The sequence below is a fragment of the Jaculus jaculus genome, chromosome X (genome assembly GCF_020740685.1).
Source record: "Jaculus jaculus isolate mJacJac1 chromosome X, mJacJac1.mat.Y.cur, whole genome shotgun sequence".
Classification (NCBI taxonomy): Eukaryota; Metazoa; Chordata; class Mammalia; order Rodentia; family Dipodidae; genus Jaculus; species Jaculus jaculus.
The window spans coordinates 35,579,892-35,598,053 of record NC_059125.1 but is presented as its reverse complement, the minus strand read 5'-3'; positions in this window follow the sequence as shown (position 1 = coordinate 35,598,053).

Here is an 18,162-nt window from a genome sequence, read left to right as displayed (position 1 = left end):
ATCAAACCCAAAGATGTGTTTGGTGGTGGATCTTATTCCAGCCCAAAATTGGGAAGAGGTTTGAGCTCATGGGGTCCTTGCTTGCTGCTTTTTGTGTTTGCTGGCTGGTGGTGATTTCTCTCTTTCCTTGTTCAATGGAATGGGGTCGGTTTCTTCAGCCATTAATGGAACTTCCCTGGGATCTGTAAGTCTGAAATAAATCCCTTCTTCCCATAATCTGTATTTTGTTGGATGCTCATACCACCAAAGTGGAATTGCCTACTACACCCTCTTTGAAGAGACTTGAGTGAAGTCAGAGTCCTCCTCCACGGTTCCAGTCACTCGGTGATTATCACTACTTTCACTTGAGTTTGTGTATAAAATTCAAACATCAGTTCCTTAAAAACAGAAAAACGCCTTTAATCCCAGCACTTGGGAGGCAGAGGTAGGAGGATCACTGTGAGTTTGAGGCCACCCTGAGACTCCTTAGTGAATTCCAGGTCAGCCTGGGCTAGAGTGAAACCCTACCTCAAAAAACCAAAAAAATAAAAATGAAAAAAAAACAGAAAAATGAAACACATCATTTAGTTTCAGTATTTGTTGCTATATTCAGCGACAATTCTCAGTAGAAATGATTTCTTTTGAATTGTAACCAAGATTTTCTTATCTACTTTGAAGGAATACTTTGATCACCTAATTACATGCCAAGTGAATAAAATGAAAAATGAAAATATTTATATTCTGAGTAATTTTATCTGTATATATAATGAAGATTAACTGTGCTTGGCATTATTCTTGATGTGCTAGCATTGCCTTTGATGTTGCAGTATAACAACACAGACCAAGTTCTTCTCATCTAAGGGAATTTATTTTTTTATTTGACAAGACAAAATATATGCAAATATGCATAATAATTTCAGAATCTCATGAACATGTTGATGCTTCAAAAACATACTTCTTTTCCCTTTGGGAAAAAGGTATCTGAATGGAATCATGAAAATAAAACTCCAAACCTAAATGCAGATGCTATAATCTAGTTTTAATAGCATAATTTCTTATTGAAATACACAGTGACAATTCTGAAGTGGTCACACAGATATATTGGAATTTGACAAAAATACAAAGATGATTAGGAATCAGGATTCTAACCATTGGAGAAGAATGTTCTAGAAATACAAGGGGAGCTGGGTGTGGTGACACATGCCTTTAATCCCAGAACTCAGAAGGCAGAGGTAAGAGGATCACTGTGAGTTTGTGTCCACCCTGATACTAAATAGTGAATTATAAATTAGCCTGGGCTAAAGTGAAACCCTACCTGGATAAACAACAACAACAACAACAAAAAAACAGGTAGGCAGGAAATTATGCATTAATATTGAGTTAAATTTGGAGTCAGAAACATAAGCTCAATTTAGCTTACTATGATACAAATGGATATGTATACACAGAAATATTTTTAGATTTTTTATGTGACTCATAAAATATACATTCTCACCCTGAGAGGGCTGTTAAGCAAGTATATCACTGTAGGAACAAGCATACTCAAGGCTCAGATCATAATTTTCAACAACAAATTTAATTTAAGGAACCATTGCTTCTTGAAGAATTGGCTGGAACAGCTAACACATTAAGTGCCCAATGAAGATCTTGTTTTTAAGGAAATGTTTCAAAAATAAAAGAGAAAGAATTTATCAAAGAGACAAAGGACCCAATTAGAAAATGTTTCTGTTATTGTTTGAATGGGAAGTGCCTCTCACAAAGGGTAATGTATTTGAACACTTGGCCCCTAACTTAAGACATTATATGAGTACCTTGTGGAACCTTTAGAAAATGGGATAGAGGTAGAGGAAGCATTTCGTCAAGTGGTGGCTTTGCAATTTATAGCCAGAACCTGTGAGAGGCCTGAGCTTTCCTTTCTCCTGTGGAGATATAACAAGCCACATCAGAAGTACAAACTGTCATGGTTTCCTAACATAGCCTAATATTCTCTGAAACTATGAGCCATAATAAATCCTTTCTCCATTAGTTGCTTCTGTCAGATATTTGATCAGAGTAAAAAAATAAGTAACTAATACTTTCCCCAATGGTCAATTTGTTTTTGTTTCATTTCATTTAATCATTTGACAGAGAGACAGACAGAGACAAAGACAGAGACAGAGAGAGAGAGAGGCAGATAAAGAAAATGAGTGTGCCAAGGCCTCTAGCCACTGCAAACAAACTCCAGATGCATGTGCCACCCCGTGTATCTGGCTTTACATGGGTACTTGAAAATAAAACCTGGGTCCTGGGATGGAGAGATAGCTTAGTGGTTAAGGTGCTTGCTTGCAAAGCCTAAAGATTTATGTCCAAATCTCCAAATACCATGTAAGCCAAGCACAAGGTTCCACTTGCCCACTGGGTGGCACAAGCATCTGGAGTTCAATTGCAGTGACTGAGGCCCTGGTGTACCAATTCTCTTTCTCTCTCTCTTTCTCTCTCAAAAAAAATAAAAAACTGGGTCTTTGGCTTTGCCAGCAAACATCTTAATCACTAAGCCATCTCTCCACCCCTATTCAGGTTTTAATTATACATACATACATACATACATATATATATATATATATATATATATATATATATATATATATATACACACACACACACACACATACATACATACATACATATATATATGTATGTATTTCTATGTATGTAAGTATGAGGTGTGTGTGTGTATGCATGTATGTATGTGGGTATTGTGAATAAACTCATTGCTACACAAAATTAATAAATGATTAAATAATTGTGCTAATTTGGTGATAGGGAAAATGTCTGGTATAAATGAACAGTTTACCTAGATCCTCCATGCATGTAGAATTGGGGCATAATACCCCACTTTTTGAGTGTGGACAGTACTTAATAACCTTCTACAAATAAGAACTTTGATGGGAAACAGTTGATGGGATAACTTTAAAGGAGAGAAACCTGAGAAATACTACTTATAGCCAAGGATTAAGGATAACATCATCAGTGATATCATCAAGCTGTAGGATATAATGCAATGAGAGTGGCACCCCACTTGTGAAGCCTTCCTCCAAAATAAAATAAAATAAACTCTAATCCTTCCATAAAATAAACTTCAGATAAGCCCAATATTTCTTGAATATTTTTCAAAATTGACAAAGTTATAAAAAATCATGAAAATGTGAAAAACTGTCTTGGGCTACAAGTGACAAAAAAAACAAACATTATATCTAAACATAATGCAATATACTGATTGTGATCCTGGATCAAAAAAAGGTCATTTGGTATAATAAAATTCAATGAAATACAAATACGCTCTTGATATAAGAATACTTAAATAATGCTAATTTTTTTGTTGTAAGACACATAACACAGTAATGTAATATGTTACTAATAATGAGATGTTATGGAGAATTAGGAACTGTTTGAACTCTCTTTGCAAGTGTCCTATAGAACTAAATGTATTCTAAAATTAGGAATGTATTTGAACTTAAAACAACATAGGTAGAGGCAGGAAAATTAGGAGTTCATGTTCCACTTAATTACATAGCATATTCAAGACCAGTCTGCGCTACATGACATCCTATCTCAAAAAAATACTTTTTTTCTTTTTTTAAAATTTTTATTTATTTATTTATTTATTTGAGAGCGACAGACACAGAGAGAAAGACAGAGGGAGAGAGAGAGAATGGGTGCACCAGGGCTTCCAGCCTCTGCAAACTCCAGACGCGTGCGCCCCCTTGTGCATCTGGCTAACGTGGGACCTGGGGAACCGAGCCTCGAATCGGGGTCCTTAGGCTTCACAGGCAAGCGCTTAAATGCTAAGCCATCTCTCCAGCCCAAAATACTTTTTTGTTACATTAGAATAATTAAAGTTTGGAGTCACTTGGATATATTACAATAATGTTAGTCAGGGAAGGCTTCTCTGAGCAAGTTATATTTGTGTTGAGAGAAAGCTGGAAGGAAAAATTCTGGAGAAAAGCTATTCCTCATAGGAAGAATAGTAGGTAAAAATAACTTGAGGCAGAACTTAGCCTGGAATGCTTAGCAGTAGGAGAGAGGACATTGTGGTTCGTAATGTACGAGGAGAAACTGATAAAGCAAGCATAAAGGCAAAGAAAAAAATCAAGAAATCAAACAGATTGTTTGTTAGTAGTCCACATCCCTGTTTCTCATAGACTCCAAACTACTACAGCATAGCACATATGAATCTTGACTAAAATTATATCATTTTTGAGTGACTTTATTTAAAACTGAAAGTCAAAGCATAGACCCTATAGTATACTGGTGTTTAACAAGTAATTCTTCAGAGGGGAAATAAAGCTTATGTTTGTAGGATTGGCCTATTTTCCAGATGTGAATAATTCTATGATGGCCTAGGTTCAAGCTGCCAATGTGATAACTCTGAATGAGGACTTGGGAAGAAATGTTCATAATAAGTTCTCTAGAGTTGGCACAGTTCCTGCACATCACTGTACAGATAGCTGAATAAAACTCTGAAGTTTTCTGGTGGTTATGATTCTACCTAATTGTTCAATCACACACATTTTCCCCTCTTTTCAAGAACTTGTGAGAGACATTAAATGCTTTAAACTGTAAGTCAAATAAAGTTACATATAAAATGAAAATTCATCTGGTAACTATTTAGACTTGCTTTTGGTGAACTAGGTTTGCTTGCCCCAGATATGAAGTTCCTGGTCAAAGTACTCACAAATCATCTCACTTGAATCATTTACTATGGTGGTCAAGCAATGACAAGTTTTCTCCCAACCCTTACTTAGCCAAAGAAAAATCATCATTCTTTTAAATAGCACAACATTCTCCTCTTCTTTAAAACAACACAATTTTCATATAATTGATTTTCAATAATAACTGGAAGTAATTTAGTAACAATGAATTAGTCCCTTGCCCCTGTACTTTAAGTAGCTGGTTGTAATCACCATCCTGAAGTCCTGGATTATGGTCAGCATGATATTTGAGATGTTTTCATAGACTTGAACTCCAGCTCTGGATGCAATAATGGAAGGGTGGATAGAATGATAACAAAGCAGCTACTCAATGGCTTCTGAGTCAAAAAAAAAAAAGAAAGAGCCAGGGAGGAAAATAATGGTATGAAGATGTATAAGAAGGTGTTGGGCACTGCCAGGCACAGGATGGAGCATTCAGTACACAGGCCTGAGCTTCTAGGCACAGCTAAGGACCTGGGGCTACAGGAGGCCACTCTCTCTCCAAGCCCTGCATACCAGAACTTAGGCTTTGCCCTGTAACCTTTGGCCAGTTGCCTAGGAAACTCCTTAAATGGTATCAGCTAGCAACCTTTGCACAGCCCACCCCCTGTACCCTATTCCTTCCCCTTGCCTTTGCTTACCTGCTAGAATGTATGTCCCCATATGCTAATTAGGCATCATCAAGCACCCTCATACATTCAATCTCCTTAAGACCTTATTTATTAAAATAAGATGTTCAACTCCCCAAAGTGATTCTTTCACATGCTCAGCACTGTTGCCTGGACACCTTCAGGGAAACACAGCTGGCCCCCAAGGACCCAGGGACCCACAAGAAGGCACCAAATTCAAATCGATGTTCTGTCTAAAGCAAACAAAAGTTCATAAAATTCAGGAGTCCTTTAAAACTTGTTTGGGATGTCACAGACTTGCAGTCATGATTCAATATTACCGAGGTATCAAGTAGATTTTATGTGTGTATACAATGAAAATTACTGGAGGCCACATTTCACTGGTGTAGCAGACAGCCTCAGGTCACTGAAATGAACTTCCAAATCAAGCACAGTTATGAAGGAAGGGATATTTATTGACACATATCCAGGGGAAGTTCTATAATGGCAGAAGAAGCTGGTCCACTTTCACAGGTCCATGTTGAGAGAAAAACAACCACCACCAATAACATAAGCAAGCACATGCCTCAAACTCCAGGAAATGCTCTGGCACTTTGCATATCTTTAAACTGGAATTCCAAATCTGCTCCCACATCTTGGGTCTGGACCCTAGGATCCACCCACAGTTACACCTTCTCCAGACAAGTGGCTGCATGCCTAAATTACAACCTTTAAGAAAATCCTGAATAGGGCTGGAGAGATGGCTTAGCAGTTAAGCGCTTGCCTGTGAAGCCTAGGGACCCCAGTTCAAGGCTCGGTTCCCCAGGTCCCATGTTAGCCAGATGCACAAGGGGGCACACGCATCTGGAGTTCGTTTGCAGTGGCTGGAAGCCCTGGCGCACCCATTCTCTCTCTCTCCCTCTATCTGTCTTTCTCTCTATGTCTCTCGCTCTCAAATAAATAAATAAAAAATGAACAAAAAAAAATTAAAAAAAAAAAAGAAAATCCTGAATATATAAGAGCCAACCATTCAAACTATCACAGCTTATATACAATGTCAAAACCTAAAGGCCAAAATTAACCAAGCAGTGTGGTCTCCAAAGAAGAAAAAACATTTCATGTTATAGCTTTAAAGCAGAATCACCTATAAAAGCTCATTTAATCTAAAAGTAACTTCTTGATAATATTACAATCTCACATAAAATACTAGAAAATAGTACAAGGAAAGTTAAATAATTAAGCTGAAGCATATAAAACCATTGTTTCATGGGATAAATTACAAATATAAGTAGTTTCATAGTCAAGTTTTAAGGCCCAGTCATTGTTAGTAACAAAGAAAAACCATCATCTTATGAGATCTTTTTTTCATAGTATATTATATTTCTTTTTCAGATTCTGATATTTTAGCTCATAAACTTCTAGAAAATGAAGATTCTGGCTGCTTATATATGTCTTGAAAACAATAAGTGATCCAAAATTTATAAGAAAATCAATTATAATGCTTTTAGCTCTTAGCCCTATTGCTTATTAACATTGCTTAGGAACATTAATAAAATGTACATTTCTAGACATTTTAAATGGTGATTCTGATTCACTAGGCTTGTAACAAATTCTGTATTTTAAAATTTTTTCTTTATTTTTATTTATTTGAGAGCAACAGACAGAGAGAAAGAGGCAGAGAGAGAGAAAGGAGAGTGGGCGTGCCAGGGCTTCTAGCCACTGCAAATGAACTCCAGACACGTGCGCCCCTTGTGCATCTGGCTAACGTGGGTCCTGGGGAATTGAGCCTCAAACCAGGGTCTTTAGGCTTCACAGGCAAGCGCTTAACTGCTAAGCCATCTCTCCAGCCCCAAATTCTGTTAATAACCAAACAATTTTGCTGTGATACACCTGGTTCAGAAGAAGCAAACAAGGAATCACTAAGACAGTAGAAGACGTTGTTTTGATCAAATGGATGTTTCTCTTTGTATAATTGTTTGGCACTGCACAGCTCCAACCTGAGTCTGAGAGTACTGAGGATTAGTGATTAAAATAAATAACTTCTATCTACAGAAAACTGGCTAGAATGGCATCTTCAATTCAGCATGTATTGAAAACACCTTCCAGGGTTTTGTAATTACCTTCTTGTTGCTGGGACAAAGAATCCAATCAAAAACAGCTAAAGAGAAGAAAGATTTGATTTTAGTTTATAATCTCCAGGAGAAATTTCATGATGGCATAGGACAGCATAACATGAGCAGAGGCTGGGTATCACCTGTGCAGCAGCATGTGGAAAACAGCAGCTGAAGAATGAGCTGAAAATAGGCTGAAAAGGGAGCTGGCTATAATACCCCTAATTCTGCCCAGTGAAACTCACCTCTTCCAGAAAGGCTCCACCACTCAAATTGCTGCCAGATGGTGACCATGCATTCAGAATACATGAGTTTACTGGGATCATCTGATTCAAATCACCACAAGGGAGCTTAAGAAAATTAGAACATTGATCCTTTCTCTAATTATTTCTATTTTTTCTTCTTTCCAACATCAACTCACCACATTTTATAGTCTCTTTAACATCTTTTAAATTTTTTTGGTAAGATAACTGTTTTATTGTATAAATTTACTTTTTAAAAACATTTTTATTAGCATTTTCCATGATTATAAAAAAATCCCATGTTAACTCCCTCCCCCCCAATTTCTCCTTTGAAATTCCATTCTCCATCATATTACCTCCCCATAACAAACATTGTACTTACATATATAAAATATCAACCTATTAAGCACCCTCCTCCCTTCCTTTCTCTTCCCTTTATGTCTCCTTTTTACCTTACTGGCCTCTACTACCAAGTATTTTCCTTCTCACGCAGAAGCGCAATCATCTGTAGCTAGGATCCACATATGAGAGAGAACATGTGGTGCTTGGCTTTCTGGGCCTGGGTTACCTCACTTAGTATAATCCTTTCCAGGTCCATCCATTTTTCTGCAAATTTCATAACTTCATTTTTCTTTACCGCTGAGTAGAACTCCATTGTATAAATGTGCCACATCTTCATTAGCCACTCATCAGTTGAGGGACATCTAGGCTGGTTCCATTTCCCAGCTATCATAAATTGAGCAGCAATAAACATGGTAGAGCACGTACTTCTAAGGAAATGAGATGATTCCTTCGGATATATACCTAGGAGTGCTACAGCTGGGTCATATGGTAGATCATTCTTTAGCTGTTTTAGGAACCTCCACACTGATTTCCACAATGGCTGGACCAGATTGCATTCCCACCAGCAGTGTAGAAGGGTTCCTCTTTTTCCACATCCCCGCCAACATTTATGGTCATTTGTTTTCATGATGGTGGCCAATCTGACAGGAGTGAGATGGAATCTCAATGTAGTTTTAATCTGAATTTCCCTGATGACTAGTGACGTAGAACTTTTTTTTAGATGCTTATATGCCATTCATATTTCTTCCTTTGAGAATGCTGTATTTATCTCCATAGCCCATCTTTTGATTGGCTTGTTTGATTCCTTATTATTAAACTTTGAGTTCTTTGTATATCCTAGATATTAATCCTCTATCAGATATATAGCTGTCGAAGATTTTTTCCCATTCTGTAGGTTGCCTCTTTGCTTTTTTCACTGTGTCCTTTGCAGTGCAAAATCTTTGTAATTTCATGAGGTCCCAGTGATTAATCTGTGGTTTTATTGCCTGAGCAATTGGGGTTGTATTCAGAAAGTCTTTGCCAAGACCAACATGTTGGAGGGTTTCCCCTACTTTTTCCTCTAGCAGTTTCAGAGTTTCAGGTCTGATGTTAAGGTCTTTAATGCATTTGGACTTAATTCTTGGGCATGGTGAGAGAGAAGAATCTATTTTCATCCTTCTGCAGATATATATCCAGTTTTCCCAACACCATTTGCTGAAGAGGCTGCCTTTAATCCAATGAGTATTTTTGGTATTTTTATCGAATAACAGGTGGCTATAGCTACTTGGGATTTTTGCATCTATGTTCATGAGGGAGATTGATCTGTAATTTCCTTTTTTTGTTCTATCTTTGCCTGGTTTTGGTATCAGGGTGATGCTGAATTCATAGAAGGAGTTTGGTAGAATTCCTTCTTTTTCTATTTCCTGGAAAAACTTACAAAGCAATGGTGTTAGCTCTTCCTTGATGGTCTGGTAAACTTCAGCAGTGAATCCATCTGTGCCTGGGCTTTTTTTAGTTTGGAGATTATTGAAGACTTTTTGGATCTCCATGCTTGTTACAGGTTTATTTAAGTAATTAACCTCATCTTGATTTAATTTAGGTAGGTCATATAAATCAAGAAAATCATCCATTTCTTTCAGATTTTCATACTTTGTGGAGGATATGCTTCTATATTATGTCCCTATGATTTTTTGAATTTCTCTGCAATCTGTTGTGATGTTACCTTTTTCATCTCTGATTTTATTAATTTGTGTCTCTTCTCTCTTTCTTTTGGTCAGATTAGCTAAGGGTTTATCAATCTTGTTTATCCTTTCAAAGAACCAACTCTTTGTTTAATTAATTCCTTGGATTTTTTTTGTTGTTGTTGTTGTTTGTTTGTTTCTATTTTATTAATTTCTGCCCTGATCTTTATTATTTCTTCCTGTCCACTGATTTTTGGTTTGCCTTGTTGTTCTCTTTCCAAGCCTTAAAGGTGAAGCATTAGGTCATTTACTTGCGACCTTTCTAATTTCTTAATATAGGCACTTAAAGCTATAAATTTACCTTCTAAACTGCCTTCATTGTGTCCCAGAGATTTTGATATGTTGTGTTATCATTATCGTTTGACTCTATAAATTTTTTGATTACCCTCTTGACTTCTTCATTGACCCATTCATCATTTAGTAGTGTATGGTTTAGTTTCCATGATTTTGTGTATGCTCTATAGGTTTCTTGCTACTGATTTGTAGTTTAATTCCATTGTGGTCAGATAGAATGCAAGGAATTATTTCAATTTTCCTGAATTTGTTAATATTTGCATTGTGTCCTAATATATGGTCTATTTTAGAGAATGTTCCATGTGCTGCTGAAAAGGATGTATATTCTGCAGCCTTTGGATGAAATGTCCTGAATACATCTGTTAGGTCCATTCCTTCTATGACCTCATTTAGTCCAGGTGCCTCTCTGTTTATTTTTTCCCAGGGTGACCTGTCAATTGATGAGAGTGGGGTGTTAAGTTCACCCACCACCAATGTGTTTGGTGTTATCTGTGACCTTAGTTCTAATAGTGTTTGTTTGATGAATTTGGGAGCCCCCATGTTAGGTGCATATATGTTTTGGATTGTAATGTCCTCCTGTTGGAGTGTGCCCTTGTTGCAGTCCAGTTCGCATTGCTGTTAGAAATCACCCAACCAAGAACAGCTTCTGGGAAAAAGAGGTTTATTTTGGCTTACAGGCTCGAGGGGAAGCTTCATGATGCCAGGGGAAAACAATGGCATGAGCAGAGGGTGGATATCACCCCCTGGCCAACATAAGGTGTAGTACAGCAACAGGAGGGTATGCCCAAACACTCACAAGGGGAAACTGGCTTTAATACCCATAAGCCGGCCCCCAACAATACACTCCCTCCAGGAGGCATTAATTCCCAAACATCCATCAGCTGGGGAGCTAGCGTTCACAACTCCTAAGTTTATGAGGGACACCTGAATCAAACCACCACAGCCCTTAATCAATATAAAGTGAACTTCTTTATCTTTCTTGACTAACGTTGGACTGAAGTCTTCCTTGTCAGATATTAGGATAGCAACCCCTGCTTGTTTTCTAGGCCCATTTGCTTGAAACACCGTCTTCCAACCTTTCACCCTAAGATAATGTCTATCCTTTGTAGAAAGGTTAGTTTCTTGGAGACAATAAATTGCAGGATCCTGCTTGTTAACCCAGTCGGCAAAGCTATGTCTTTTCATTTTGGCATTGAGGCTGTTGATATTAAGAGGTATTATTGAAAGGTGTGTATTTATGTTTGCCATTTTTCTTTTCTGTGGTTCCGGTTCTACCTGTGCTCTCTTGTGTTAACTAGTATTTGAGTATTGCTTGTTTTTTCTAGGTTCCTTATATGTGTGCTTTTCCTTTTCTTCAGCATGGAGGATTCTATCAATTATTTTCTGTAGAGATGGTTTTGTCTTCAAATACTACTTTAACCTGCTTTTGTCATGGAATGTCCTCATTTCTCTGTCTATTTGACTGGATAACTTTGCAGTATAAAGTTACCTTGGTTGACAGTTATTATCTTTCAGAACTTGGAATATATCACTCCAAGCCCTTCTGGCTTTAAAAGTTTGTGTTGAATAATCTGCTGTAATCCTGATGGGCTTGCTTTTATAGGTAACTTGATTTTTCTCTCTAACTGCTTTCAATATTTTTTCTTTGCTGTGTGTGTTTTGAAGTTTGATTATAATATGGCGAGGAGAGGTTCTTTCCCAGTTTTGTCTGGCTGGGGTTCTAAAGGCTTCCTGTATCTGTATTGGCACCTCTTTCCCAATTTGGGGGAAATTTTCTTCTATGATTTTGTTGAAGATGCCTACTATGCCTTTGGAGTGGAATTCTTCTCCTTCTACTATGCCCTGAATTGTTATATTGGATCTTTTCATAGTGTTCCGAATATCTTGAAATTCCCACTCATACTTTTTTATAAGTTTGTCTTTCTCTTTGTTGGACAGTATTAGATCTGCCACCTGGTCTTCTAGCTTAGATATTCTGTCCTCTCCCTCATCCATTCTACTGGTGAGGTTTTCTACAGAGTTTTTTATTTCATTAACTGTGTTCTTCATTGCTAGTAATTCTGGTTGGTTTTTCATTATTATTTCTATTTCCTTATTTTTGTCTTGTATTGCCTTCTTTATTTCATGAAATTGGTGTCCTGCATCTTGTTTAATTCCTTTGATTTCCTCTTTGAGTTCCTGTTTGACTCCTTTGATGTGTTCTCTGTCCTCTTTGAATATATTTACAATCATTCTTTTGAAATCTTTCTCAGGCATTTCCTCTAACTCGTTCTCACTGGAGGTCATTTCTGATGCATTAATACTTTTAGGTGGATTTATATCGTCTTGCTTTTTAGTGTTTCTTGTGTTATAATGTATATATTTTTGCATATTGGATTAAGTTAATGCTTGGATTTTCTAGCTAGCTGGGTATTCTTAGCTGTATCAATTGATTTGATGTTATATATTTTCAGCGGGTAGCTTAAGGTGTTAGGTGTGGCTCTTAAGACTCACAGAGCAGCTACAAAGGTGCTCCTAAGGGTTTAGTTTCCCTGCTATAGGAGTATTCAAGTAGGCTGAGTGGAATAAAATACAGGTAGATTCTAAAAGTTAACTAAGCACTGTACCCATTCACTCAGAAACAGCCCCAAGTATGTATGCCAGAGTAGTTATTATAACAACCAGATCCTCTATCAACATAGAGGTTAAGATTTCTGGTCTTTTGAGGGATCCAAGTCAGCTTGTGACCAAGTGAGACCCTTCCCTGGTGCAATCCCAGTTACCTTGGATGATTTTGGTCCCAGTCAAGTTGCTGCCTGGTCATCGGGCTGCTGTTCTGATTTCTGGAACTGGGCACTGGCTTTTCCTGCGGGACAAACTGAGCCTGGTATCTGTGGCACTGCAGATCAGCAACCCTGCTGCTGGAACTGCTGCTACTAAAGCTTCCTCTGCTGGGTCTGTCAGCAGCTGAAGCTGCTGCTGCTGGGCCCACCACTGCTGCTGCCTCTGCTGCTGCTGTTGCTGCTGCTCTAGCTGCCACTTCTGGAGCCACTGCTGCTGCTGAAGCTGCTGCTTCTGGGTCCACCGCTGCTGCTGCCACTGAAGCTGCTGCTACTGGGTCTGCCTCTGCTGCCACTCCTGGGCCTGCTGCTGTTGGGGCTGCTGTTACTGGTGCCGGAGCCGCTGAAGTTGCTACCGGTCTTTGCTCCTGCTTGTGTCCCACTGTCGGCCTAAGTTGGTGTGGCCGAGTCCCGGGACCGCTGCTCTGTTTGCTGGAGCTGGGCTCCGGCAGTGGGGGAGGGGAGGGAGCCGTAACTGCTCCGGTTCTCTCGCTGTTCCATGTGTTCTTCTACCTTGTGGTCTGCTCCTCCGTTGCTCACTGCCACTCTCCCTTCACATTTCCTGAGTTGTGGAGAGTCCTGGTGTGAGTGGAAAATCCCTGCACCTGGCTTCTCCTGTGGCTCGAGCACAGCCTGGTGGCTTTCTAGTGCCCCGCCACGGCCGCAGTTGGCAGAGCTTCCGGGGCCACTTTTGCCGGCCTCTGTGGGCTCCGAATGCTCTGGATCTCTTCTACTTCTCTGCTTCTGCTTCAATTTCCTATACACCTCACTTTTTAGTAAAAGTGTGTATTTTGCTGGGTTTTTTTTTTTTTTTTGGTCTTTTTTACCCCTAGGCTGCTTTGGCATGGTACCTATGCCGCCCTCTTAACCGGAAGTCTCCTTTTAAGTTTTTTATTGATTAAACTACTGTAATTATAGGCAATAAACCATGATAACTCATCCCCTTCCTCCCCACACACTCCCTCACCCACTACTAAGTATTTGTGATCAATCTGGTTGCTGATGGAAAAAAAAAAAAAACATCCTGGTGATAAAAGCACTTTTCACACAAAGTTGAAAAATATATTTGTAACATATTAGAAAGCTAGCTTCCCTATTAACTAAAGGAAAATAATATTTCAAGAAATAGGCTGGAGAGATGGCTTAGTGGTTAAGCACTTGCCTGTGAAGCCTAAGGACCCCGGTTCGAGGCTTGGTTCCCCAGGTCCCACGTTAGCCAGATGCACAAGGGGGCGCATGCGTCTGGAGTTCGTTTGCAGAGGCTGGAAGCCCTGGCGCGCCCATTCTCTCTCTCCCTCTATCTGTCTTTCTCTCTGTGTCTGTTGCTCTCAAATAAATAAATAAAAAATATTAAAAAAAAAGAAATAGTATATATAAGGTAAGAAGCAAATACATACAAAATTATTACCATGTATCTAGCATATAAGACAAAAACAAAGCAATTAGCTTTGCCTGCTTCATATATATTTTAGCCATTAGTAATTTTCCATTTATTGATTTGCTTATTGAGTTAATCATATATCCTCTAAAATATAATGCATAATATTGTTTTCTCTATGATAATCATTTATCACAAAGATTTTTGGTACTATTTCTTCTCCTTCCACAACCTCCAACACACACACACACATACACACACACACACACACACACCACACCACACCACACCAATCCTGTTTTACTCTAGGTTTACATTCAAATAGTTTAAGAGTACTTGTGGATAGGAATATGTATTAAAGTTTTCCTCTGTTTACTTTAAATCACAAATTATCAGTCCTATTTACATGACATATATGCTTTGAAGATATTCAAAAATGATCACTAATATTTTCCTGTTCTGTAATAGTTTTTACCAAATTGAAATATTTCCCTCCTGTATGAAGGAGAGTGTCTTCTAAGAATCAGGAAAGAAATGCACAAAAGTTACAAGGCTCAGGAAGCTCCTGAAACTTAGAAGATTCACAAGGCTCCCACCCAAGGTTAAATAAGCAGTGACTCTAGATGGGGAAAGCAAACTCTACAACCAGCTAAACTGAATTAAACCCATGGAAGGAGCTGCAGAAATGCAGCTTTCATGAGTTGTCAATCATGATGGGGTAGGATGCTTGATGATGCAGTTGAATCTGAATCCTCTATCCTTCATACATACTCCTGTAATTAATCCCAACAAATTCACTGTTTCACTAAGGTAGACTTGGATGGAATTTCTTGTTTCTTCAGTCTGTTTTTGGTTGCCTATAATCTGATCTCCATAGAAAACACTCATGATGATGTGTTTACCATATTGCTGGGGAAGAGGAAGCAAAGACAGCAGGTGTTAAAAAAATCAAATAAGTATAAGGAAAGCAAAGAAGCATTCAAAGCTCATGATGAACCAATCAAATGCTTACTGCAGCAGAGTAATCAGAGTTGTTTTCATTAGATTTTTAATTTACTTTAAGTCAGTAGAATATTTTCTTCTTAAAACACTACATTATACTTAGGTACAAAACTCTTTGGCAACTACCTAAATTTGTTTAGATGTTTAAATCCAGTATATGTAGAATTAACCAAAACCCCATCTGAGCATATGTTTATACAATAACAATATTTCCTAAATGTTTGTGTAATAATTAAAAGTAATTAAGGAATAATCTGATGAATCATTTTATACCAAATTGATAGTGACTTATAATATCAAACCATTGAGAACTCCTGTGATCCTATGATCAATAAAATCATTTGATTACATGTTTTTGTTTTTTACTTTATTTGTGATCTCATGCAGAGTCTTACCTAAATTTGATATATGTAATGTTAGCAGATGCATATTCATCAGTTCATTCCATTTAACCAGTCACATATACCTATATTATGGTTGCTACTTAATACTAGCATATTGAAACAGAAAGAACACACTGCTCTCTTGATATGGTTTCAAGGTTACTGTCCATGCAATGTATGCATCCTTTGTAAGTTTTAAGATGAAAATTCACATGTTGTGATCACTAACCTTGGTTGTCATCTTGATTGAATTCAGAGATGCCTAGGAGATTAGTAAAGCACTTGGTATGCGTCTATGAGGGCATTTCCAGATACAATTAGATGATTATCAATATGTTAATCCACTAATTATTTAATGTTTCAAATAAACTATTCAGAGGTGATGGGACTGTGGAAGGTAAAACCTTGTTGGAGGAAATGGTTCACTGGGAGCATTCTATTGAAGGGTGTATCTTACCCTGATTCCTGCTTGTCATACCCCTTCTTGTAACTCCCTTTCTCCTTTTAGTCTGCCAAGATATGAGAAGTTCATTTTTACAATATCCTTGTACCATTATGCTCTGCCTTACCAGAGATCCAGACATAATTGAGCCATCCAACCATGGACTGAAACATTTGAAACTATGAATCAAAATAAATACACACTCCTTTAAATAGTTTCTTTCAGGTATTTGTCATTGTCACCCAAAGTCTGACTAATACACAAGTAACCCTCAAACTAATGGGCATTAGAAACATGTATGACCCAGGTCGTATTTCATTAGTTCCTACGTCAGTAAACTTGGTTTACTGCATATACTTTATGCTAGTTGCCTGAGTACAAGGACTATAATCAGAAAACGAAAACCCAAACTTCAGTTCTCTTCTTAGAAATAGACAAGAGTTGCTTAAACTTGAACACATAAAAACGACATAATTAAGATACAATTGTTGACATTAATTTTCCCTTAAATATTTTTACTTTCTAAAATAAAGAAAATATTTTACTAAGAAAATAAAAACTTTAACAGATGTGACTAAGTTTATAATGTAAACTTAAAACTTGGTGAAGTCATATGAAATAAGCTATCTAAAAATACTACATAAAAATCTATCTAAAAATAATCAAATGCACTCAAATGTCTTCAAGGATAATCTAGTTTACAAAATGTTAAGGGATGGGGGGGAGAGTATTACCATGGGATTTTTTTTTATATTCATGGAAAATGTTAATAAAAATTTTAAAAAAATAAAAATTTAAAACAGAAAAAAAAACAAAATGTTAAGGGATAATGTTTGTCAAAATCTTCTGAATTCCTTATTTCAAAAATATTTTTTAAATGAGAAAAACTTGAATTTGTTCATCCTTAAAGAGAAGCCTATTGCCTAAACTCATTTTGGCAATAGCCATTTAACTGGGATTTTAATATTCAATCTGATTCATTCAGATTTTATACCCTCCTGGGTGCACAGCAAATGGTTGCTGTCAGACTGACTGACAGATTTGTTTGACCTCTTATGCACCAAGGTAGTCAGCTCAAATAGATACACAAATTTATGTTTGTCAGATACTGGTGAACATATACAAGGACATAGCAAATTGGAATCATTGAAAAAGTGTTACTGATTTATATTATTACATGATAAACAAAGTAGGGTTCTACAATGGTTGTTTTCCTCCCAAGTATTTTTATAAATTCATAAAAAATTTACCAGTAGTCAAGCCACAAAACACAACTTTATTATTATTTTTAATACTATTGTTTTTTTGAGGTAGGGTTTCACTCTAGTCCAGGCTTACCTGGAATTCACTATGTAGTCTCAGGTTGGCCTCAAACTCACAGTGATCCTCCTACCTCAGCCTCTGCAGTGCTGGGATTAAATGTGTGCCCCACCACTCCTGGCCAATTCTGATAATCCATTTCTAATAGCCAGATTTTGTGATCTGGTTAGACATGAAAACACAGGTAAGATAATTTTTCCTGTAAGATTTTACAACCGTGCTATATAGATAAAGTGTTTCTTTTGTTAGGAGCACACACAGCACACACCTATATTAACACTGGTTTTCCTTTTCTATATTCTTATGATTTAACATATTATCTTGCTGCCTCTCTCAAGGATAGCTAGTTTCAAGAGACAGCAAATCAATGCCATAACAGCATAGTTTTCCTCTGCAAACCCAATGAAGAGCTCACAGCTCAACAACATTCTTTATTAGATGCTCTTCTATTCCAAGCTACTGTTTACCTTCCTTGAACATGGCAAAGTCATCTAGGAAGAGATCTATGTATCTGAGCTTGTTGAAATTATTAAAATTAGTCTGTCCTATACCTGATGGTGTTGCCTCACCCACATCTTCTGAAGAATCCACAATAAATTCTCTTATTCATACATACCCTTTGCTCCTTAAATAACCCTGGTTCTTCCCACATGTGATCCTGAATACATTGTTATATCTCCTTTTCCAGCCATGTGTGAGTATAACAAAATTGTCCATTCCAAACAGTTCTTTACATAACAATCCTGGAATCACCAACTCACATTTTTCAGTCAAGAAAAGATGGTATGAGT